Here is a 24392-nt window from a genome sequence, read left to right on the forward strand (position 1 = left end):
ACAGTGTGAGAGAAATGTGCTTTATCTGAGTCAAGGTGAAAATAAAGTATGAAAAACAAAAATAAGCCTTTTAAATCTCTGTGTTCATTATACATGCTTTTGGGGGGGGGGGGGGGGCGCTTGGATATAGAGTGCATTTAAGTAGAGGGATCACATATATATATATATAAAAAAACAAAAAAACAAGCAACTCTAACATGATTTTGAAAGCAGAAGCCAAAGATATGATTTTAATTTTAATTAGGAAACGATTCAGTACCGTCAGCCAATCAGCTTTCAGTTCTTGCGAGCTCTAATAGACGGTAGATGCCCCCTGGAACGTCTCAGCACCAACTGTGAATCAAATTTAAAATCAATCCGCGTAAGTGCTGCCTTTTTCTTTTTGACTTGCTGTATTTTTAAGCGTAGTTCACATCTATTGGACAGTAAATACGAAACAAAGACACAACTGATCCAAATTTATTTTATTATACACCAAAACTAGCCACCGATGTCGACTACACAGCGCTGTAAGCCCCTCCCGGACTTTGTGAAGGAGATGCAGCCCAGCATTAGCTCCTACTTGCTCCAGACGGATGGAAGCATTGCATGCTCTCCAGGGCGCGGAGAAGCTGGGGCTCCAGCATTTCCTAACCGTTGATTCCTCAGTGGCTGCCTTCCTCAGCACCACCTTCTGGCATGCAGGTAATACACCACCGACGCGTGGGTGCTTGCAACCGTCCACTCCGGCTACTCACTCCAGTTTTGAGCCGGACCTCCTCCCTTCCAGGGGCTCATGAACACTCTGGTGTCTGACCCCGCACAGGCCTCTGCCCTAGCGCAAGAATTGGATGCTTTACGCACAATGCGCGCAATTCGCCTTGTAGAACCCCCATGTCAACAGGAGGGTTTTTACTCTAGGTATTTTCTGGGCTCCATCCCATTTTGGATCTCAGAAGCCTGAACATATTCCTGAAGCAGAGGAAGTTCAAGATGCTAACTTTGAGTCACATTTTCCAGGACTTTCTCAAAGTGCATGGATGCAGTTCTGACACCCACGCGGCTGCAGTGGGTCAGGTCCTCAATTACTTGGACGACTGAAGGTACAGAACAAGGACTCGAGGGTCCTCCTGGTTGCTCCGCACCGGCCCAGGAGGATATGGTTTGCCGCTCTGAGCCAGTTCATTCAGGGACAGCCGTGGTAGATCCTGTTACGCAGAGACCTTCTCAGTCAGGCTCAGGGTCATCTGTGGCACCCGGACCCTGTGTTACTTCAGCTGTGGGTCTGGCCCCTGAACGGCAGCGTCTGAGTGCCCTCAGACTCTCAGACTCTGTTATAGCCACACTGCAGAATGTTAGAGTCTCTTCAACAAGGTCTCAGTATTCTTATCAATGGAGGATTTTCCAGGAGTGGTGTTTGGCGAGAGACCATGACCCCACCTCCTGCCCCATGTCAGTTGTTTTGCAGTTTCTACAGGACATCCTAGAGGAGGGTAAATCCCCCTCTACGTTGAAGGTGTACCTGGCTGCCATCTGTGTGCCACGCCAAAATTGACTCTGTGTCTCCCGGAGCTCATTTTTTGGCAGTGCAGTTTTTAAAAGGGGCTAGGCGGCTCTGCCCTCCCCTTAAACCGTTGGTTCCTTCCTGGCATCTGGACTTATCTTGTGGACCCTAATACTTGTCCTTTAAGATAGCCTTTCTCCTGGCCGTCATGTCAGCCAAACATGTCAGTGAGTTACAGGCCCTTTCCATAGAGGTTTCCTGATTGCGCTTTGCTAGCAGCAGTGGTAATGTTACTTTACACACTAACCCGGCTTTTCTGCCTAAGGTTGTTTTGCCGTTTCACTTGAACCAGTCGATGGAATTGGATTTGTGTGTTATGGGTTGCGTACTCAAGGTCAGGCACTTTCCAAGCAGCGGTTGTTGCATTGGATAGTGAATAATTTCCGGCTGACTTATGAGCTGACTAACCTATCCTCTCCAAGTGGTGTTACAGCTCACTCCACTAGAGGGACTATGACGTCTTGGGCAGTGTTTCATGGGGCATCCCTACCTGACATATGTAATGCTGCGGCATGGACCACACCGCACACGTTTATAAGGTTTTACTGACTGAATGTGGCTACTTCAGCAGCGCCTTCTGTGGGGTCCAGAGTCCTTGATGCAGCTTGCCCTCTTGTGCAGTAGCCTTCCAGTTAGACTCGCACCAGGGCAAGGCTTGTGGCTGCTTTGACTCACTGCAACAGCTTGGCTATACATTTCCCAACTCGTAATGGTTGACATTTCGAGATTGAAAGGGAATGCTAGGTTACTTACCGTAACCCTGGTTTCCTGAAAAAGAAATGTCAACCATTAAATTTGCGAGGTCGCTAGCTCGCCTTCATTGCCATATGGAATCAAATGGCGAAGGTTGCCATGTGGCATAGAGTCTTGTTCCAGAATGCAACAGACACATGTCACCCCGGGCCTATCAGGCAGCTTTTTAAATATGTGCTCAGGTCATGTGACACAAGGGTCATTTCCCAACTCGTAACAGTTGAAGTTTATTTTTCAGGGAATCAGGATTACGGTAAGTAACCTAACGTTTTACGTGTTTTTTTTTTAAGAAAACAATGGTAAAAATAATGTTCTAATAGCGATAGTGCCCTATCGATGATAGCTTTACTCTGTGATAGTTGACCTTGACTTTCGTTAGCGCCCTCGCCTTTGGCTCTGGACGCATAAGAAGTTATTTACAAATCACTAACCAAGATCATGCAACAGTCTCTTGAGACAGGGGTTTTACCGACAGACTGGAGAATTGCAAACGTAAAACCGAACCAGGTAACTACAGACCAATAAGCCTGACTTCTATTATATGTAAACTTATGGAAACTATAATAAGATCCAAAATGAAAAATTACCTATATGGTAACAGTATCCTGTGAGACAGCATGGTTTTAGGAAAGGGAGATCATGTCTAACTAACCTGCTTGATTTTTTCTGAGGATGCAACATCGACAATGGATGATTGCAAAGCATATGACATAGTTTATTTAGATTTCCAGGAAGCCTTTGACAAAGTCCTGCATAAAAGATTAATTCTCAAACTGAATGCAGTAGGGATTCAAGGAAATGCATGCATATGGATTAGTGAGCGGTTAACATGTAGAAAACAGAAAGCACTTATTAAAGGAGAAACCTCAAAATGGAGCGAGGTAACCAGTCGAGTACCACAGGGATCAGTGTTAGGTCCTCTGCTTTTCCTAATCTACATTAATGATTTAGATTCTAGTATAGTAAGTAGGAGGAGTCGCAAATACCATTGCAGCAGCAAAGGTCATTCAAAATGATCTAGACAGCATTTAGAACTGGGCAGACACATGGCAAATGACATTTAATATAGAAAAGTGTAAAGTACTGCACGCAGGCAATACAAATATGTATTATAAATACCATATGAGAGATAATGAAATTGAATAAGGAATTTATGAAAAAGATCTAAGAGTTTATGTTGACTCAGAAATGTCTTCATCTATAAAAAAGGCCAACAAAATGCTCAGATATATAGTGAAAAATGTTGAACTTAAATCAAGGGAAGTAATGTTAAAACTTTACAAATCGGATATTGCTGCTCTAGAAAGAGTGCAAAGAAGAGCGACCAGAATTATTCCTAGTTTAAAAGGCATGACATATGCAGACAGGCTGAAAGAATTGAATCTACTCAGTATGCGGCAATCTGATTCAAGCATTCAGAATTCTAAAAGGTACTGACAGTGGCTTGGTTTACATGGACTTGAAAATCGACTCTACAGTCATGACTGTGTGACGTTGTCACGCAAATACATCTTGAAACAGCAAAAGGACGTCCTTTTGGCAGCTAGACTTTAACGGCAGGGTCAACTGCTTTCTCACGATAAAAAGAGCTGTGAAAACCCATGTAAACCGGAGCAAGAATCGTGCTTGTGGCTCACGAGGTTTCAGCAGTCAAGATCCAGTTCTTCTGACTTAATATCACGTAATCGCCAGCAGAAAGGCCGTACAAAACATAGACACCTGCCCCCCCACACACAGAGAATTGTGGAACAAACGCCCTAGTAATGTTGTTGAAGCTGACATGCTTTGATCCTTCAAGAAGCTGCTTGATGAGATTCTGTGATCAATAAGCTACTAACAACCTAATGAGCAATACGGGCTGAATGGTCTCCTCTCGTTTGTAAACTTTCTTATGTTCTTATGTTCTGTTGCGGTCAGCTATCACACGGTACAGCCCTCATCGACGGGCACTATCGCTTAAATAAACTTAGTAACTAAGGAGGGAAAACTTTGTTTTGGATGGTTATTGAGAGGATTGTATGTGGATGTTGGTATATGAAAACTAAAAATACATTTAACAGTGAGCGTGAAGATGCAGTGAAGATAAGCCGCCTCACACATTAGCAGGATTGTGGTTTTATTTCTCTAACAAAAAAAAAAAACTTTTTACTACCATTCACACTTTCACACTCTTGAGTGACACAAACACTGTAGCAACATTCTCACAGTAGATCAGTGTACATTTTTATTGGACTCTTTTCACTCACACTTCCTGTATCCCCTATATAATTTCAATACCCTAAAAGAACCCATACTGTTTAGCAATTAAAATAAACTAGAGAGAGAGAGAGAGAGAGAGAGAGAGAGAGAGAGAGAGAGAGAGAGAGAGAGAGAGAGAGAGAGAGAGAGAGAGAGAGAGAGTTAAGATTTGAACGAAGGTGCTGTTTAAAGTCGATTTTACAACCAGCTCAAAGGGGGGGGGGGGGGGGGGGGGTAAACATGTTTATGTTTGGTCGGATTAGAAGGCTCAATAAATCCCGTGAATGGGGTAGCAAATTAAGGAACCTCACTAGGCATACACATAGTCCCGGGGTTGTAGATGTGCAGCACGGTATTTGTATTTTTGGGGGGTTACTAGTTTTACAGAAATTGAATCCCAAAGATAACGGTCTGACGTCATTGCTAGGCAGCGTGACTTGCGACCGTTCCATTGTACTGAATAGGGAGACATGAAATTTCTAGTTCAGCACACACCGGTTACATCTGTGTTTCTGTTTGTATTAAAACTGGTAATCAGTGATAATTTTTTTTGTTTGTGCCTTCAACACTGGGGAAACTAATGATCATTTTTAAATTTAGGAAATACGATTTTCATTTCCCCCCTCTCACTTTTGTTGTTATGGTACGATCAGGAGTTCAATAATACCGTTCTGTTCCACAAACAAATCTGTTTCTGTCGGTATTAAAACTATTAACTTTTTGCTCTTAAATAATAAAACGTGAAAAATGAAAGTGACCATGTGTATAGTGTTACTTATTATACAATTAAGGTTAAATTAAACTGTTGGGGACGCAAATAGCATGTAGCTAGAACAGCAGTTGCAAGCAACGATACGGTTACAGTATATTTGGAGGTACGAGCTCTGATGTCCCATTACTAGCGAAGTCTAAATAACAAAATGTTGGTTGACAACAAGACATAAATGATAACATGCTTCTGTTGTTTACAGTTTTTAAAAGAAAATTCCGAAACGATTTTGTAAAGACAATGCATTTTATAAGTTGATTCACACAAAAAAATGACTAAATGTCACAAGTTGTGCTGAGTTAGAAAATAAACACACTGCTCAGTATCACCAGATTTATATAGTGCCATTTTAAAATTCAAACACGGAAAAGTAGTGACAACTGAAAATATGTTATTGTTGTACATGTTATTGTGATGCAAAATTGCGAGTCAAGCAGATGGATTTACTGCCAAAACTAGACCACCCCGACTCTTAGGAATGGAGAGCCGTCCTGCAAATAAACATCAACACTCTTGTGCGTAACTAAGCCAATTAATAATATGTTGTAAATCATGGCTCAACACAGGAAGTAAACGAGTACGGTGTCAGCACTCTGAGTTGCATCTTAACTTTAGTAAATGCTAATTATATAACCACACTTTAGGTAGATAAACTCTGGAGTCCAAATATCACCGAACCTGTTGGAGCCTATGAACTGTGTTTTTGGTACATAATTTTTTCGGGGAATTCCTTTCCTGCTGTGCAGCATTGCGCATGCTCCGGCGTTTGTGTACATTCTGTGAAGATGGCGCTTTTGCTGAGAGATAAAGAGACCACAAAACCTGGATCAGCATTGGGGCTGGAGAAATTATGAACTACAACATTACATTTCTCAGGAATAACACCGTGCATATAAGAGAAGCTAACAACATTACAAAGTGGCGTTGGCAGCTGAGCAAGGTGTCGCCGGGTTCGATTCACTCGTCATTTTCAGTGGGGAACTTCTACTCTGCCTTTGCAATATTCTTTCAACATTTGACAAATCATTACTTGCGCTGCACATATTTGTTTGGTGAGTTGCATACCCTTCTTGTCATCGTCGCATCGTAGTTTAATGGGTCTGGTTGTCAGGAAACCAGAGTTTAAATACTTGTAGCAGGAAAAGAAGATTGGTGGGTTGGTGATGGTGATGGTGATGATGATATTTATGCTTTTAATTCCTTACTACTGACTGTTAGAATAATATTACCTTACTTGAACTTTCATGAAACTAGCATACGGTACATAACTGGCAACAATAATACCGAACTTGACATCCCACACAATTTAATATTAGTTTGTGTTTCGCTTTTCAGTCGTCCTAAACTAGGCAAGTCCTTATATGAAACTAACATTATCGATAGTTTAATAACATCGAAATATGTCAGTTCCAGGTATTTATACAATTGCAGCCTGTAATGCAGCAGCCCCTGCGGAACTAGTTTATCGTTAGTAATTGATGACGAATATTTTATTGCATGATTTTAAAGTAATGACAAAACGATATCAAGCGGTTAGTATCTTAAGGTGAACGTCATTTACACCATCGGTTATATTTTGCTAGGTCGCATACACTAAAGAAATTACAGCAATTTCCTCATGGCAAAACCCCGCTTTCCTGTAGTGTACTGGATTGGACATACAATGTTTTACTCATTAGTTCAGTCTTGCTGTTTTTATAATATCACTAAAATAATCAATATTAGACATTTACGAAAATGTTTTTTTTTTATTCTGTTTGTTGCAACTCGATAACCACAATTTCATTTTATTTAGATTAACTATACTTGTTTCATAATACCAACAATTTAAAAACAAAAACAACTTAAATGCTTGTGACTTAACACATTTTCCCACCCCATCATTTTTAATTTTACAACAAATTGTTTTTGATGGTAGCACGAGGCAGAAAGGACACCCTCATGTTAACTTTGAGAAATTCATAATAGTCCAGGGTTCAATTTGTGGGACAAACTGAGGTGTCACAGAAATGTACACCTAATTACATCTACTGTAGGGTAATGGAGTGGTGTCCAAGATTTCAAATCTATTTTATTTTCTCCTGTTATCATTGGTCTCTCTTTTCTTCTGTTGAAGATCTTTTGGTTGTTTTATATTATTTTGTAGTTTAATGTGGAATATGCAGGAATTGCTAGAGATGACATGTTGCTGCTGCTCCCTGGTTCCTTATTTGCTGTTTCAGTTCAAACTCACTGCAGTGGTCTATTTGCATTCATACCATGGGACTTACTACAAAGCTACTAGGATGCAACAGTTTAGCTATAGTGTTGTATTTGAAATACTTAATGAATTAACAATGGACATGTAAAGAAGTACAAAAAGGGGGTCCTTTTAATAGTGTTGTTTAAGCATTGGTTAGCACTCCTTTAATTTACTGTTGTATAAAATATTACAGCATTGCAGGACCTGGAGGTGATCTGTGCTCTATCAAAGCAATCAGTTTAATTTCATTCATTGATTCAAAAATGAAACAATGCACCATTTGATTTAGGTATGCTTTTCAAAGGTGAAGTGTCACTGTGTCTGGTTGAGAAATCTAGTTTTCCGGTGAGTAAAAGATGACCAGGACACTGGGCCAGTAACATACACCTGTTTTTCTTAGTTCCCCTTAAAGTTTCCCATTGTAAAAGCATAGCAAAGTATAATAGCATAGTAAAGCACAGGTAAGTATAGTAAAAAAACATTGCAAACCATTGTAAATGATGGTAAATGCATATTATTACTACGGCAAAACTGCAAAAATGCTATGGTGCACTTTTATAACGGTCAGTGCAATAGTACAATGCTTGTTATCTGTTTACTAGTTGATAGTGCTTCTGACTGGTCAATACCCCCTCCTTTCTGTGCTAAGACATTGTCCTGGGAGTTGGAGCTTGTCCAGTTTTCCCTCAGTCAGTATTTGCACTTTGATCTTCTGTATCAGAGAATGGTGTTTTATTTACTGACCACAGCAACAAACACACAAAGCACAAGATACACACCCCTTTTCTTGCTACTGTAGACAGAGGTACAAATGGCACATTTATTTTATGTGGTAGTTCTTGTTTCCTCTAGTGGCAGAACATGTGTAGGGGAACAGGTTAATGGTTACACCCTGGTGCACCAGATGTTCTTAGAGGTTAGACATGAATATGTGAGCTCTGTTGAGTTTTAAAAAGTCACCAGGATGTGATGACTGAAACTAGCCAATAGGGTTGTGAGTTTCAATCTACTGTAAGGGTTTAAAGTGTTACAGAACACCCTTTAGTGTTTACAACAAACGCGTTACAAACCACTGCGGTCTCCTGTGCTATACATATTGTTGAAATATCTTTTTCAAAATAATATCAATTGTTTTGATATTTTTATTCACACATCTTGGTCATAAACCAGTAGATGGCAAAAAAACACGATGCCTACTCTTAGGCAACATAGCCATTTTAAACAGGGAGTTGCCTGTTACTGATAAAGAGCAATAATATTCCTTAGGATCGCACAAAAATGGATTTACATTATGACTCAAAATAATGATGATGATATTTTAGTTGTGTAGCCAGTTAGTTTGAAATTGAACATTCTAAAACGATTCACAAAAATGTAATGGATGCATATAGGCTATTCTTTTTTGTTACCCATAATTCCATGATTTAGGACCGCATTCACATGTACAGCAGATATTTACTGTATGTAAATATACATTTGTTTATTTCAAATAGGTTTGTTGTTGTGGTTTTTATTTGTTTGTTTGTTAGTTAACTTTAGTTTTGGTAAGGGATGGAAATTACAGGAAAAATAAAAACAATGTTACAAAACTAGGGATGAACAACTCGTACAATTATTTTTACTGTCGAAGTTAAGCCTTCTTTTGCAAAGAATGGCAGGCTACACATTGCACATTAATTTATATATTTATTAATGTATTCTTTTTTTTATTTTAGTAGTCGCCAATTAATTTTACCCCGCTTTTCTCCCAATTTGACATATCCAGTTGTATTTTTAAACTCAGCTCACCGCTGCGAAGACGGGAGCTGCGAAGACGAGCATGTGTATTTTCTGCAGTAACAATATTATTTATTACTAAAGATTTTTTCAAAAATTATACATTAAAGAAAACTCAATGTGTTATTTTTCAAAATCAGGCCTTCAAACTTGCACAAACTGACACCATTGCAAATGGGGAACTGTAATAGAGATACAGAAACAGTTTTTTTTTTTTTACTACAGCCCTGAGCATAGTGCAGTTAGTGTATAATCTTTCTTAAAACACTGTATGTGTCAAATTAGTAACCACAAAATTGCACAGATCTATCGATTGCCACATATTCAATGCTGATATTTATCATACACTACACCACCAGTTCTCTAATGTGACCAACTCCTCTTAATAACCCTTTATCATAATCGTATACATTATCAATGTTTTTGACATGGGCGTTTTTGACCAACTCGTGAAATTTTGTTCTTGAAACTTAAGGTAAGAAATAGCTGACAAATAATATTTTCTATTCAAAGCATTGGTCGACATTGCCACGCTCTAATAAATACAACTGTTAAGTTTTATTTAAACGAATCATTATAGTTTTCAATCTGGATGTTTTCAGAAAAAAATGAAAGAATACATCTTGGCTAACTAATATGAATCTATTCATGTAAGATGTGAAAACCTATTTTAATATTTAGCTATTTAATAAGCTACTAGCGACGTGCATTTTGGTTAAGTTTTATAAATGTTTAAAGTCAATAGATTGACATACATCTATGGCCAAAATTTTTGCATCACCCTAGAATTAAGATTTTGTTTCATAAAGTCGAATGAAACCTGCTGAATAATGTTACGTTAACTTATTGAATTTACATACTGCTTTGTAGTTTTCCATATACTTAACGAAAAACTGGCAAAAATTAAAAAATATGTGACATTTTAAAATCTAACATGAAATACTGTATTATATTATGGCTTCCGGTAGACTTCTGCGATATCATTTAGATATCATTTAATATTTTCTTTGTTTTTTTTGTTATTTTAATTGTGTCTCAATCCTAAAATTCTACATGCTGCAAAAACATTTGGCCATAGCTGTACTTAAAAGTAAATCAGATTAAACAGGAATGCTTGGCACTATTAAAAAATGGAAAGTTTCTAGAGATATTTGTATTTTTGCCCCAGTGGCAAAAATGTCCTGGCTACGACAGTGGAAGGGCCTGTAGAGAGGGGGCTGCTGTATTTATTTAAGTAAGAAACACTTTGGTTTTATTATGGAAATGTCTATAGTTTTCATATGATAATATGCACTCTTAGGTTTGAGAACCACTGCATTATACTGTCTTCACATGCTTGGTTTCGTGCAGGAACAAAAATCCTGCATCAGTGCTGGAAGTGCATTTTATTTGGAAACAAATGGCAGAAATTTCAATGGTGTCTTTTTTGTCGTCTGCCAATTCATTTGATAAATAATTTAAGTTTCATTAAGTAGATTTATGACCCATGCTGTAGGTATATAAATAAAAATATAAAAACTCAGTAATACATATAGTGCAAGAGAAAGCAATTTTCCCCTTTAATATAAGTAAATGGTTGCCATTTTGAGGCAAACATCAATCTTCACTTTAACTGTCCACTTAGCTAAAATGAAAGCTCCAAAAAACAATTTAGTAACCATATTTAGAATAATATCCAGCCCTCTAAAGTTGTAGGCTAGTGGTTTATAAATGTGTCGAAGTGTGGTATTTTGATTCTGTGTTTCATGCACTAGTACACCCTGGAAACGTTATCACACTTGTTGAATCTAGATACAGTGCAGTATTTTTGAATATCTTTGGTAGTTTGTTTTGTTTCATTATATATTGCTGTGTTTTGTTAAAACAGTTCAGTCTTTTTTTTTTTTTAATGTATTGTATCCTTGTAAAGCTAGATACTCTTGGACAGAGCATTGGTCCTTTTGGCTATCCTGTTTCTCACATTACAGATGGTAAGAGTGCTTCACTTTCAGTTTCGTTTTGAGTTGACTGTGCCTGCAGACGGTTTCCATTGGATACATGCAGTGCATCAGGGCATTTCTAATGTTGTTAACCATAAGGAAGTGTTATTGTTAAAGGACTACTCAAATAAATATTTAAAGGTGCAATACAGATTTAAAATAGCTTTAGTGTTTAAGATAATGCTTGGATGAACATGGATATTTCAAGTTTGAATTGAGTCTTGGTTACTTTGGACAGCAGCTTTGGAAATGCTTGTATAATTCAGCCTTCTCACTTCCAGCCAGCGGCTGGCTAAATTACTGCCTACTTTGCCAGATGAGCTGCCTAAAATAGTTTTCAAAAAGAATATATATTTTTTTTTATAGTGCTCGTATGTTCCAGTGTATAGTATTCAAAATTTTTATTTTGTTCCAGTAAAATAGCGGCAATTTCCAGAATTCATTACATATGTAAAAGTCGAGTAAAACATTCCTTCTTTAAGGACATTTCGCTTCTAGGCTTATGTTTCCATGGACACCATGAATCGCGATGGACCAATCAGTTTCGAGCTTACAAGCGATGTTGGTGATGAAGGCCGAACTGTACAATCATATACCTGAGTCAGTAACCGTACAGCAGAGTTAAGAAATTGTATAACATTTTTTTAAAAACAAACAACCTACTTTTTCTATGTTTCTTTTTTACTTGAAGTGTAAGAAATACAGTGAGTATATGTTATAGCATCGGAAAATGTTTTATGCATTCACTTAGAAGATCGATCTGAAACCTATCACTATATGAGCTACAAGATGTACTGGTCAGATCTTTTGCTGCATAATCAGTGCTGTAAAACTGGTCAAGTAATATTATTGACGGTTTACAAACAAAATGCAGATAAAAAGTACAGACTTGTATTGCAGTGTTTTATATCAGACTGCAACAACCAGCCAAAATGGGAAGCTGCTCCAGATTTCCTATAGTAGCTCATGCTAATCTCCTAAAGAAGTGGTATGTCGGGTTGTGCTAATCTGTATTAATACAATGAATAAGAAATATCCAAAACCATTTGTGTGTGTAATTTGTATACCAAAGCGATTTTTCCGTTTCAACATTACTCTTTTTCCATTTAAAGTAGTTTCCATGTTTTTCCATTTCATATACCTATCACTTGATATTTATGTACTGGACTTGAAGAAGCTACATTGTTCAAGTAAATGCCAATACATTATTTATTGTTATTTGTATTTATTTAAATCAAGCAACAGTTAACAGAATTTAAATAAATATAAAAAATGGAAGACAAAAATCATACAACTTACTGTAGAAATCACATTAATGTTTACAGAAAATGCAACAGAAACGAGCTTCTGAAAACTGTAAAATCAACAGTGTTCGAAATCGCAGTTCTTGTAAGTGCATTTTTTTCAAATGTACTTAATTATTTATGGCTCATACTCGGACTCGGTAGTTAATGAGAAACGCTGCCATGGGAAAGTATGTATACTCAGAAAATTGGAAGACTAAAAATAAATGTAAGGACTGGTTGGTTCCATGAATATTTTTAGAAACTTAAAATGTATTGTTTTCTTTTTTTGTATTTTAGCAGGGACATGAAAATATACAGTGGGGTGCCCACATCATTGCGGACATAGCTTATTGAGACAAGGTGCTGTGAGAGTGCAAAACTGTTTGTTGTTTTGGTGTGGCCCAATAATATCTGCAAATTGTGAGTGTCTCCTGCCTTCATTTTCCACCGTACTACCGACAACCGCATTACAACAGGGTAGCACTATGTTGTATGTATGTTAGTTAGTGAGTGCTGGGGCGAACACAGGATTTTCATGTTTGGATATTCGCTGATAATTTAAATATTCGTTCGTATGTTCGTTCGTTTTTCAAAAGTAATAAAAGCCATTATGTTGCTCTGAACATAAGAAAGTTTACAAATGAGAGGAGGACATTCGGCCCATCTTGTTCGTTTGGTTGTAGCTTATTGTTCCCAGAATCTCATCAAGCAGTTTCTTGAAGGATCCCAGGGTGTCAGCTTCAAAAACATTACTGAGGAGTTGGTTCCAGCCTCCAACAATTCTCTGTGTAAAAAAAAAAAAAAAAAAAAAAGTGCCACCTATTTTCTGTTCTGAATGCACCTTTATCTAATCTCCATTTGTGGCCCCTGGTCCTTGTTTTTTTTTTTTTCAGGTCGAAAAAGTCCCTTGGGCCGACATTGTCTATACCTTTTATAATTTTGGAAGCTTGAATCAGATTGGCGTGTAGTCTTCTTTGTTCAAGACTAAACAGATTAAATTATTTTATCCTGTCTGCATATGACATGCCTTTTAAACCCAGAATAATTCTGGTCGCTCTTCTTTGCACTCTTTTTGTAGCGAGGTGACCAGAACTGAACACAATATTTTAGATGAGGTCTTACTACTGCATTGTAAAGTTTTAACATTACCTCCCTTTATTTGAATTCAACACTTTTCACTATGTATCCGACCATTTTGTTGGCCTTTTTTTTTTATAGCTTCCCCACATTGCATAGATGAAGACATTTCTGAGTCAACATAAACTCCTAGATCTTTTTCATAGATTCCGACTTAAATTTCAGTATCTCCCATATGGTATTTGTAATACACATTTTTATTGCCTGCGTGCACTTTTCTCCTATTAAATGTAATTTGCCATGTGTCTGCCTGAATGCTGTCTAGATCATTTTGAATGACCTTTGCTGTTGCAGCGGTGTTTGCCGCCACTCCTATTTTTGTGTCGTCTGGAAATTTAACAAGTTTGCTTACAATATCAGAATGTAGTTTAGGATGTACCATGTCGTATGTTTTGCAATTTTCCATTGTCGATGTAGCATCCTCCCAAAAATCAAGCAGGTTAGTTAGACATGATCTCCCTTTCCTAAAACCATGCTGGATCTTATTGTAGTTTCCATAAGTTTACATATAATAGAAGTAAGGCTTGTTGGTCTGTAGTCACCTGGTTCGGTTTTTGTGGATTGGTGATATGTTTGCTATTCTGTCAGTACCAGTCTGTCAGTACTACCCCTGTCTCAAGAGACTGTTGCATGATCTTGGTTAGCGGTTTGTAAATAGCTTTTCATTTCTTTGAGTACTATTGGGAGCATCCAGCCCAGGGGATTTGTTTTATTTTGAGAGCTCCTAGTCCCTTTAACACTTCTTTCTCTGTTATGCTAGTTATTTAAAACTGGATAGGAACAGATCGGCATGTGGGGCATGTTGTCACATCCTGCTTTGTAAAACTTATGAAAAGTAATCATTTAATGTATTTGCTATTTTTTTCTCTTCATCTATGATTTTGCCATTTGTGTCTGAGACATGTTACTTCCTCTTTGAATGTTCTTTTGCTGTTGTAATATTGGAAAAACTTTTTGGAATTGGTTATAGCCCCCTTAGCAATGTTCATATCTATCTCTCTCTTGGCCTTTCTAGCTTACTTTTTGCCTTGCGTTTTGCAGTTCCAAGTACTCTTTTTGTGTACTTTGTTCTTGGTCCCTTTTAAAAGTTCTGTAAAGTGCCTTTTTTCTCTGGATATTTTTTTTAATTGATCTATCAAACCATTTTGGCCATTTTGTTTTAGATTTTGATTTGCTTACTTTTGGGATGTAATTATTTTTCACCTCTAGTACTACATTTTTATAAGAGAGCCATGATTTCTCTGTGGATGTGTTCTCTATTTTGCTCTAATCTACTTCTGTTAGTCTCCACTTCATTCTCTCATAGTTGGCCTTTTTAAAATTGTAAACCTTAGCTTTAATCGTTGTGATCTGAGTTTGCTAATGGTTCTCTGACCTCTGTTTTAGTTATTCTGTCTTTGTTATTTGTCATTTCTACCATTTCAATTTCGTCTGTCATGCTCCCCACTGGGTTTTCCCATTTTATATGGAGGAAGTTGAAATCCCCCATTAGTATGGCTTCTCCTTTGCTACACTCATTTCTAATGTCATTGTATAACAGATTATTTTGCTCGGTGTCTAAATTTGGCGGTCTATAGCATGCTTATGCCCATTTAATTTTTGTCAATTTATTTTGACCCATATTCATTCTGTGTTGTTTTTTTTTCTTCCAGATTTAACACCTGGGCTTCAAAAGTATTTTTGATGTATAGTGCTACCCCTCCACCTCTTCTATTCTGCCTGTCTTTCCTATACAGTGTATACCCACTAATATTATGTTTGTCTCCATCCGCCTTGGATAACCAAGTTTCTGTAACACCTATCACATTGTAGTTACTTGTTAGTGCAGTAGCTTCAAGTTCTAACGTTTTGTTTTTGAGACTTTGTGGCAAAGTGGTTGAGTGGATACAGGTGCAGGAGTGATGCAGTGCATAATGAAGCAGACAGAGAGGGTTATAATCCAGTTTGGAAAAGGTTTTATTGTCTTATGTCCAGTTTAGTTTCTGCAGCTGTCAAACTGCTTCTAAACTGCTCCGTACTTTTCCACGAGTACTTCCCCCGGATGTCGCTCTCCCGCTGTCACTGTATGAACTGTCTTGCTTTTGTTTGTGCCTGTTTGTGTTGTTAACTCCGCTCCACCCCCTTGTTTCAGAATGGCGCTGGATTTGAATCGGCTGCTCTGAGTTTCAGTTTATCAGAAAAAGACACACAGCTGTTAGAATTTAAGCTGCAGTAATTTCCTAATTTATTGTATTTTCTGATTTAAGCAGTTAAAGATTGAATTTCTCCTCACTGCTTCAAAACTGCTTCGTACCTTTCCACGAGTACTTCCCCACGATGTCGCTCTCCCTCTCCAGAGAATGCAGGTAGAGACAGCATAGCAGCAGGGGCAGGGGGTGTGGCCGTGGCCCCTGTGTGTGTGCGCCTTCATTTTACAGCAAGACCTCACAATATGTAACACTTTTAAAGTAGAAAAATATCCCAGGAGTAAAGAGTAAGTTGTGTAGGACTTACTTTACCCCAGTGAATTAACTACAAAACAAAAGGAGCAGTTCAAGTTAAACGTTGTTTTGTTTATTCCCGAAATAGTAAATAATGTTGACACCGCATTTTATTTATTTATTTATTTAATTAATTATTTTTTCATTCCTTGAGTAATGTTTTTCTCATACTGATTTAATTTTGTACCGGACGCATTTTGCTGTTTTTTATTTGTCTGTTTTCTGGGGTGCTCTGCTCACAATATGGTATTTTTGTTTATTTATTTTTAAATAAAGGCTACTTATTTGATCTTTTTAGTAAGAAACTATATCTGTGCAATAACTGTAGATGAAGCATTCCGTATTGAAAGCTACACATTTATTATCATTAATGGATCACAGAGTTATTACTGACATAAACCCAACAGGATGTTGTTTATGTTGTTTTCTATACGATTTAGTTCCTGAGAAGAATTTTGCTGCAGTTATTATAATTGAGGTGTATTTGCCGCTAATGAAAGCTTGTTTTAACGTTGTCATTAATACGCCAGCCGAAGACCCACGCTTACAACTGCATTGTCATATTTTCTACATTTTCTTTAAATTCTCAAATTAATAATCGATACCTGAAAACACAAGACAGCTGAGCTGCGTTTCCATTGTTGGTTGTTTAATCTACCATTACAGCTATGTATTTGGCTTCCTGTACTTTTCCTCTTTGTTCTGAATCTTGTTAGAGGTACCCGAGAATACTGTGGCTATTGGCAAGCGATTACTTAACATGCTGACGTAGTTAGAAATCAGAGAAAGTAATTCCACATAATTACCTCTATTTGAGGAATTGGTGCCTTCATCATGCCCGCTGAATGCCATTTCTTGCTTGCCAAGGTAAACAACAGAATCAATCAAGCGTTTAAGAACCTCACAAATTTCTCTTACTTGCTCATTGGGATGTATTGTATCCCAACACTTCTGCTCATCCAGTTGGACATCAATCCAGGTTTGTTCAAAAGTTTTGAGTGTTACAGTGGCTCGCAAGTGATTTTGGGTATGCTCATGTTTTTGTGCCGACTTCGATAGACATCCTAGATTGCCGTAGCCAGTGTGGTTCAATGTCGCCTTTTCTGTACCCAACAAAAGACAGTTCCAGCAGTATAATTTGTTTTTAATTGACAGCAACCGGTAAGCCACGGACACCTTTCATAATTTGAATGTTGGAAGTGGCGAGTATATCCCTTCCCTTCCTGTGTCTGTTTGGGTATTTGTGGTTTATACCTCCCTCTCCATTTTTTCTGAGAAAGTTCTTCTTGAAAATTGATTGTAATTCAAATCGACTACGATGTCTCTGTTGTCTGATGACATTTTTTTTCATTTGTAAAAAACAATTTTAAATATTACTTGTAAGTTCTCAATATAATTCTCAATAAGGTTCTCTATAATATTAGCAATGTTGCTTGAAATTCAACTATTCTTACACCGCTTACCTTAGCATATTTATGTCCCACCTCTGCTCACTAATGATTGGGCAGCTGCAAAACCAGGGCAGATGTTTGACTGTCACATAGGAGGCGGTGTGGTCCAGTGGTTAAAGAAAAGGGCTTGTAACCAGGAGGTCCCCAGTTCAAATCCCACCTAAGCCATAGACTCATTGCGTGACCCTGAGCAAGTCATTTAACCTCCTTGTGCTCCGTCTTTCGGGTGAGACGTAATTGTAAGTGACTCTGCAGCTGATGCATAGTTCACACACCCTAGTCTCTGTAAGTCGCCTTGGATAAAGGCATCTGCAAAATAAACAAATAATAAATAAACAAATAATAACTCGCAAGATCTTCAACTGAAACTGAGAATACCTTCAACGGTGTATGTCCAGCCTCTGCTCACTTATGATTGGACACCTACGTAACAAGGGGCTGATCTTTGACTTACGATTGGACTGCTGCTGAGAAAATGGAGGTCATCTATTGATTAATTTTATTTTATATAGAACAATAAAATTCTGCACGATTAAATTGTAAAATAAATGACATATACATTACATATAAATACAATACATATAAATGAGATGTGATCAAATTCAGAAACAGCTTTATTGGTTGTACACGTCACTGCACATGATACAGTATCGTTTTACATGCAGTCAGTTTACCCTGAAATGATTCTTATAAGCGGATTGCTTGATTCTTACAAGCAGAGTATTTTAGCATGGTTAGTATAGGAATGATTTGGTACCAGTGGTTTTGATCACTATATGTGGTTGATTCTTATATCAGTAATTCTTATAAACGGAGTGCACTGTATATATCCATCCATCCATTATCTGTAACCGCTTAATCCTATAGAGGGTCGTGGTGAGCCGGAGCCTAACCCGGCAGACACAGGCCGCAAGGCAGCACTACACCCTGGATGGGACGCCAATCCATCGCAGGGCAACCAAGGGGCAATTTTGAGAGGCCAGTCCATCTAGCCAGCATGTCTTTGGACTGTGGGAGGAAACCGGAGTACCCAGAGAAAACTCACGCGAACACAGGGAGAGCCTGCAAATTCCACACAGACAGACCACTGAGGCTGGAATCGAAACCAGGACCCTGGAGCTGTGAGGCAGCAGCACTAACCACCGCGCCTTCCCACACCGTGTGTGTGTGTATATATATATATATATATATATATATATATATATATATATATATATAATATATATATATATTTTTTTTTAAGTGGTCTCAATCCTAAAATTCTAGGTGATACAAAACTTTTGGCTGTAGCTGTACATTTAAACCCCAAACAGTTATGTATCTCTATATCCACTAAATTGTGCATGGATAATTGAATAGATAAAAATAATTAGGCCACCACATGTGTTTGCACCAGTAGTATCGCAGTGCTTAATTCAGAGGAACTCACAATTTGTTACTTTTGAGTCATGTTAAAAACAAACAAAACATAGCCCTAAACCTATCATAAGCAGGCAATGGTCATAATTCAGTCTGTGCTACTGCAAGATGTTTCAGTGGTTGACTGTAAACACAGGTGCTGTTTTTCCCATCCCTTTTACAGTAAGTTTTGAGATACTGGTGACCTTGGATATAACGTGACTAGCTTTTATTAAAATAGCTGATTGAAAATGTGCTAAATCGGCCATTTTGAAAACAGCGTAAAACACTTCTGTGAATGCCTGTGGATATTTATTAGATGTAGTGTCTTATAAATTGAATCCATGCTGAAAATATGATATTATAATGGCAGTGTTATCTATAATCTCAGCATGACACGAATGCTTCCATGAAGTCTGTCTGCCTTCAGCTCAAATTACATAGAAGGAATGTTAACAATCGGAAGCACTGTTCTGTACAGAACAATGTCTCTTTGCATTGTTTTATCTTTTTGATGGTGTCTTTTATAAATTATGTTATAAGAATGAATATGAGCATGCTATTTCTTTCTCCAAAAACAATTTGTTTGAATATTTAGCTACTACTGGTAGTAGTAAAGTTCACATAAAAAGCAATGAAAAAAAAACTATTTTAGTTTCAATTTAAACACGACTGTGGCATATTGCAGCTTTTAAATTCTGTTTTTTGTTCACCCTGCAATAACTACAGTACATACAGTTACGATAGTTTAGAATGTCAAGCTGTCTAGCTAGAGCAGTACATCTTGACCGTTACGCTTGGTGTTGAAAGTGAAACAAGCAGAAGCTGAGAGTTGAGAATGCCTGCAAGTATTCAAAAGAAGAACTGGAACATTTCACATAGTTGAATTTTAGACCCGAAACTGCCTTCTTTCAGTTAAGCCACTGTTGCGTTCCTAGTTCCTAGGCAGAACAGGCACGAATTTCTGTTGTGTGCATGTATTGATGTCTGACTATCTTTGTTTTTCCTTATTTGCATTTCGAATGTTGCTAATCTTTCTGAGTAGTGTTTTATTACACACTTGTAACAGGTGGCCAGTGAGAATCTTGCTTTTGAATTGGAAAGGTCTGCCAGGTTAAGTTTCCAGCTGGCAAAGCCGTTTTTATCTTCATTTTATATTCTACCAAAGAAGTTTATTCCTTTCTTGGGGGGGTATGTATACATAATCTTTAAAGACATTTACATGAACGCAATAGTTCAACTGAGAAATTATTCAAGCTTACACTGTACTTGGAGTCTCAAGCATTGTAGTGTTTATCTTTGGCTCAGTGGGTATTTTACAGCAGGACTGGAGTGTAACTGGACTTAGCATTACTTAGTCAACTCATCTTTTGTACATTTGACTGATTTTTTTTTTTTAACCATTTAGCCTTGCTTGATGATCATTTAATATCTGACTTTGAATTGTCAGACCATGGGTTTGTTCCCCTTGTATGGCTGACTCAGCCTAGATAATCATCTGAAATTAGTATTCTGACTTGCTGTCTAATAAGTGGGTAATCCTACTGGAACTTCGCAATGCTAATTACATTAATAATCCTTTGCTTGTCATAGCAAACAACTATTTTAGTTTGAAAACATCCAATAGAATGTACAGTATTGTGTATTGTACAGTGTACTTTTGTATTGTAAAAGTATATTTAGAAGTTATACAGCTATTTCAAACCTGTTATTTTACTCCTCTGTTGGGACTTTTTCACAGATTGTTCTTCTTGTAGTCCGTTGCATCAGGGTTGTAATCCAGGTTCAGACATGATGTGTACAGTAGTCCATCTAAGACCAAAGACGCTCAGTGATAGGCTTCTTATGTCCATTGCTCAGGGCGGGAGCTGGTTGGTTAATAAGCAAGTTCTTAGAACTAGTTTGGAATGTTGACTTGGTTCCTTTTTTTGAAGCAGTGAAGCAGAATTAAAATCTGCAAGGAATAATCGATACATTGTCCTGTCTATTAGCTTCATGGAAAAATACCATTAGAAAATCAAATTCACCTTTACCATAATGTGTGCATCTTTCACATAGAAGAACATAAGATACAGGCTGTGTTCACCCAGTGGGTGGCATTCTGAAGCCTGCTCTGTGCTGAAAGCCCACGGGCCTGGAAAGGACTGCATTCTTATGGCCTCTCCTTACAGGAATTTTCTAAACTTTGCATAGTTTCATGAGCAGAATGTGTTTTTAATCTCTTCCAGTAATGTGTATATCAGTAATATAGATTAACATCCTGTGAATGGGGCCAGTGTATGTGTCTGTCTAGATTACACACTATTAGGGAGTTAGTTACCCTTTCATTGATGTTAGTCATCTATCTGCATGTAGCCACTTTATTAGAAATCCTCCCCCAAGTTTGCATGTGGGCTGAAACAAGTGGCATGAGATTAGCTGTATAGTATTTGTGAGCCTTTATTTATAAAACTCACACAATGTATGAGAAGCAACTTTGAAAGTGGATGCATCTGTATTCCAGTCTGAAACTACACCTATAGAGCATGCTTTAAGATGCTCTTGACACAGCTGTTGGTAGAAGCTTAGGCACACCTGAGCTTCATTAGAGCAATTTGTGCATTTTCTTGTACAGCCCATTAAGACTTAGGAAAGGCAGGAATGGCTCAGAGTGCTATGCAATATGGAGGACCTTGAAGGCAACTGCTGTTCAGTACATATGGTTGGAAAGGAATGGTTAATTAGAGGGTGGAACATTTTGACAAAATAAATATAGTATGAACAAACACTGAATGCAGATAGTGAGCAAGCTGTGTCTGACCCAGAGAGTTACAGCATACATGTTAAGGATTTGACCACTCTTTTATTTTAGAAACATACCTTCCAAATAGTGTGTAGTTTTATGCATAGTCATGGGGCTAAGTATTACTTGGCCCCTTTTGTTGTTCTCACATATTTGTATGGCGGATCCGTTAGCAAATAAACTAAACACAACTAAGTATAGAATTAATGTAAAATATTGGCTACGTGACTAATCTACAGCAAGCTAAACATGTACAGAACATGCTGCTTGTTGCAGATTAACATGAGTTCAAAACAGTTTGTATTGTAAGGTGACCTTCAGATGAGTTACCTGAAAAAGATTCCTTTGCCCTACATGTATTGTTTATAAGGCAGGTGTGTCTCCTTAGTATGGATTCCCAAAGCAGCAGCTAAACAAACTGTATAACCACATCCTTGTTATGGATTGGATGAAACCATCAAACACATTGTACAAATACAGGTATCTGCAAGGCAGGCAAATTTATGTAAGTATAGTTTTATAACACAGTTGTACATTTCTTGAATTACAAGTTTTTATTGATATATTGTTCCTCAGTGTTTTCCTCGGTTCAATCTTCTGTAAATGTCATCTACTTTGTAAACAGATTTAGTAAACAGATCTGGATTTTGTTTTGTAGCTTTTAAAAATCTAAATAAAACACAACTGTATGTATGTGTGTGTGTGTATATACAGACGTGCTCAAATTTGTTGGTACCCTTACAGCTCATTGAAATAATGCTTCATTCCTCCTGAAAAGTGATGAAATTAAAAGCTATTTTATCATGTGTACTTGCATGCCTTTGGTATGTCATAGAATAAAGCAAAGAAGCTGTGAAAAGAGATGAATTATTGCTTATTCTACAAAGATATTCTAAAATGGCCTGGACACATTTGTTGGTACCCCTTAGAAAAGATAATAAATAATTGGATTATAGTGATATTTCAAACTAATTAGTTTCTTTAATTAGTATCACACATGTCTCCAATCTTGTATTCAGACATTCAGCCTATTTAAATGGAGAAAAGTAGTCACTGTGCTGTTTGGTATCATTGTGTGCACCACACTGAACATGGACCAGAGAAAGCAAAGGAGAGAGTTGTCTGAGGAGATCAGAAAGAAAATAATAGACAAGCATGGTAAAGGTAAAGGCTACAAGACCATCTTCGAGCAGCTTGACGTTCCTGTGGCAACAGTTGCAAATATTATTAAGAAGTTTAAGGTCCATGGAACTGTAGCCAACCTCCCTGGGCGTGGCCGCAAGAGGAAAATCGACCCCAGATTGAACAGAAGGATAGTGCGAATGGTAGAAAAAGAACCAAGGATAACTGCCAAAGAGATACAAGCTGAACTCCAAGGTGAAGGTACGTCAGTTTCTGATTGCACCATCCGTCGCTTTTTGAGTGAAAGTGGGCTCCATGGAAGAAGACCCAGGAGGACTCCACTTTTGACAGAAAAACATAAAAAAGCCAGACTGGAATTTGCTAAAATGCATATTGACAAGCCACAATCCTTCTTTGAGAATGTCCTTTGGACAGATGAGTCAAAACTGGAGCTTTTTGGCAAGTCACATCAGCTCTGTGTTCACAGACGAAAAAATGAAGCTTTCAAAGAAAACACCATACCTACAGTGAAACATGGAGGAGGCTTGGTTATGTTTTGGGGCTGCTTTGCTGCGCCTGGCACAGGGTGCTTTGAATCTGTGCAGGGCACAATGAAATCTCAAGACTTCTGGAGCGAAACGTACTGCCCAGTGTCAGAAAGCTCTGTCTCACTCGCAGGTCATGGGTCCTCCAACAGGATAATGACCCAAAACACACAGCTAAAAGCACCCAAGAATGGATAAGAACAAAACATTGGACTATTCTGAAGTGGTCTTCTATGAGTCCTGATCTGAATCCTATCGAACATCTATGGAAAGAGCTGAAACTTGCAGTCTGTGTATGTGTGTATATATATATATATATATATATAATGTGTGTGTGTATATATATATATAATGTGTGTGTGTGTGTATATATATATATATATAATGTATATATATAATGTATATGTGTGTGTGTGTGTGTATATATATATATATATATATATATATATATATATATATACATACATACACACACACACACAATTTTGAATATAAACAATAAGTTGTTGTCATGCCGTCAAAAACCTATAAATACCTCCAATGTTTTGATTCAAACACATGCTCCCGTGAGAAAGATATGTAAAACATATCAGAACGTTGGGCAGCTGGCTTGTTGAGCTAATATATACATATATGTGTGTGTTATTTTTTGTGTAATCCCATGTCAGGTTTAATCGTCCTCTGGTATTATGCCCTGCACATCCCCGTCTGGGGGAAACAGTGGAGGCAGGTGTGTGTCCGTACATATGTCACACTTGAATGTCACTAACATGCTTTTTGGGGGTATATGGAGAAGCTGCTTTTCAGTGCTTCACTCAGCTGATTAGGATGTGCCAAATGAAAAGTGCTACAAATCATGTAAAGTTTTTTTAGAGAAGCTGCACATATCGT

At 37.7% G+C, this 24392-nt stretch overlaps 1 protein-coding gene across 1 annotated transcript in view; it reads left to right on the forward strand.

Moving 5' to 3' along the window:
- Positions 1-5906: 5906 nt before the first annotated feature.
- The window catches only part of LOC117405912 (fibronectin type-III domain-containing protein 3A), a 104200-nt gene continuing 85714 nt past the window's right edge, over positions 5907-24392 (forward strand). The window contains exon 1 of the mRNA XM_034922916.2: positions 5907-6355. The gene's annotated coding sequence lies outside the window, so the exon portion shown is untranslated. The remainder of the gene's footprint in view (positions 6356-24392) is intronic.

Source organism: Acipenser ruthenus, chromosome 9, assembly GCF_902713425.1.
Source record: "Acipenser ruthenus chromosome 9, fAciRut3.2 maternal haplotype, whole genome shotgun sequence".
Taxonomy (NCBI): domain Eukaryota; kingdom Metazoa; phylum Chordata; class Actinopteri; order Acipenseriformes; family Acipenseridae; genus Acipenser; species Acipenser ruthenus.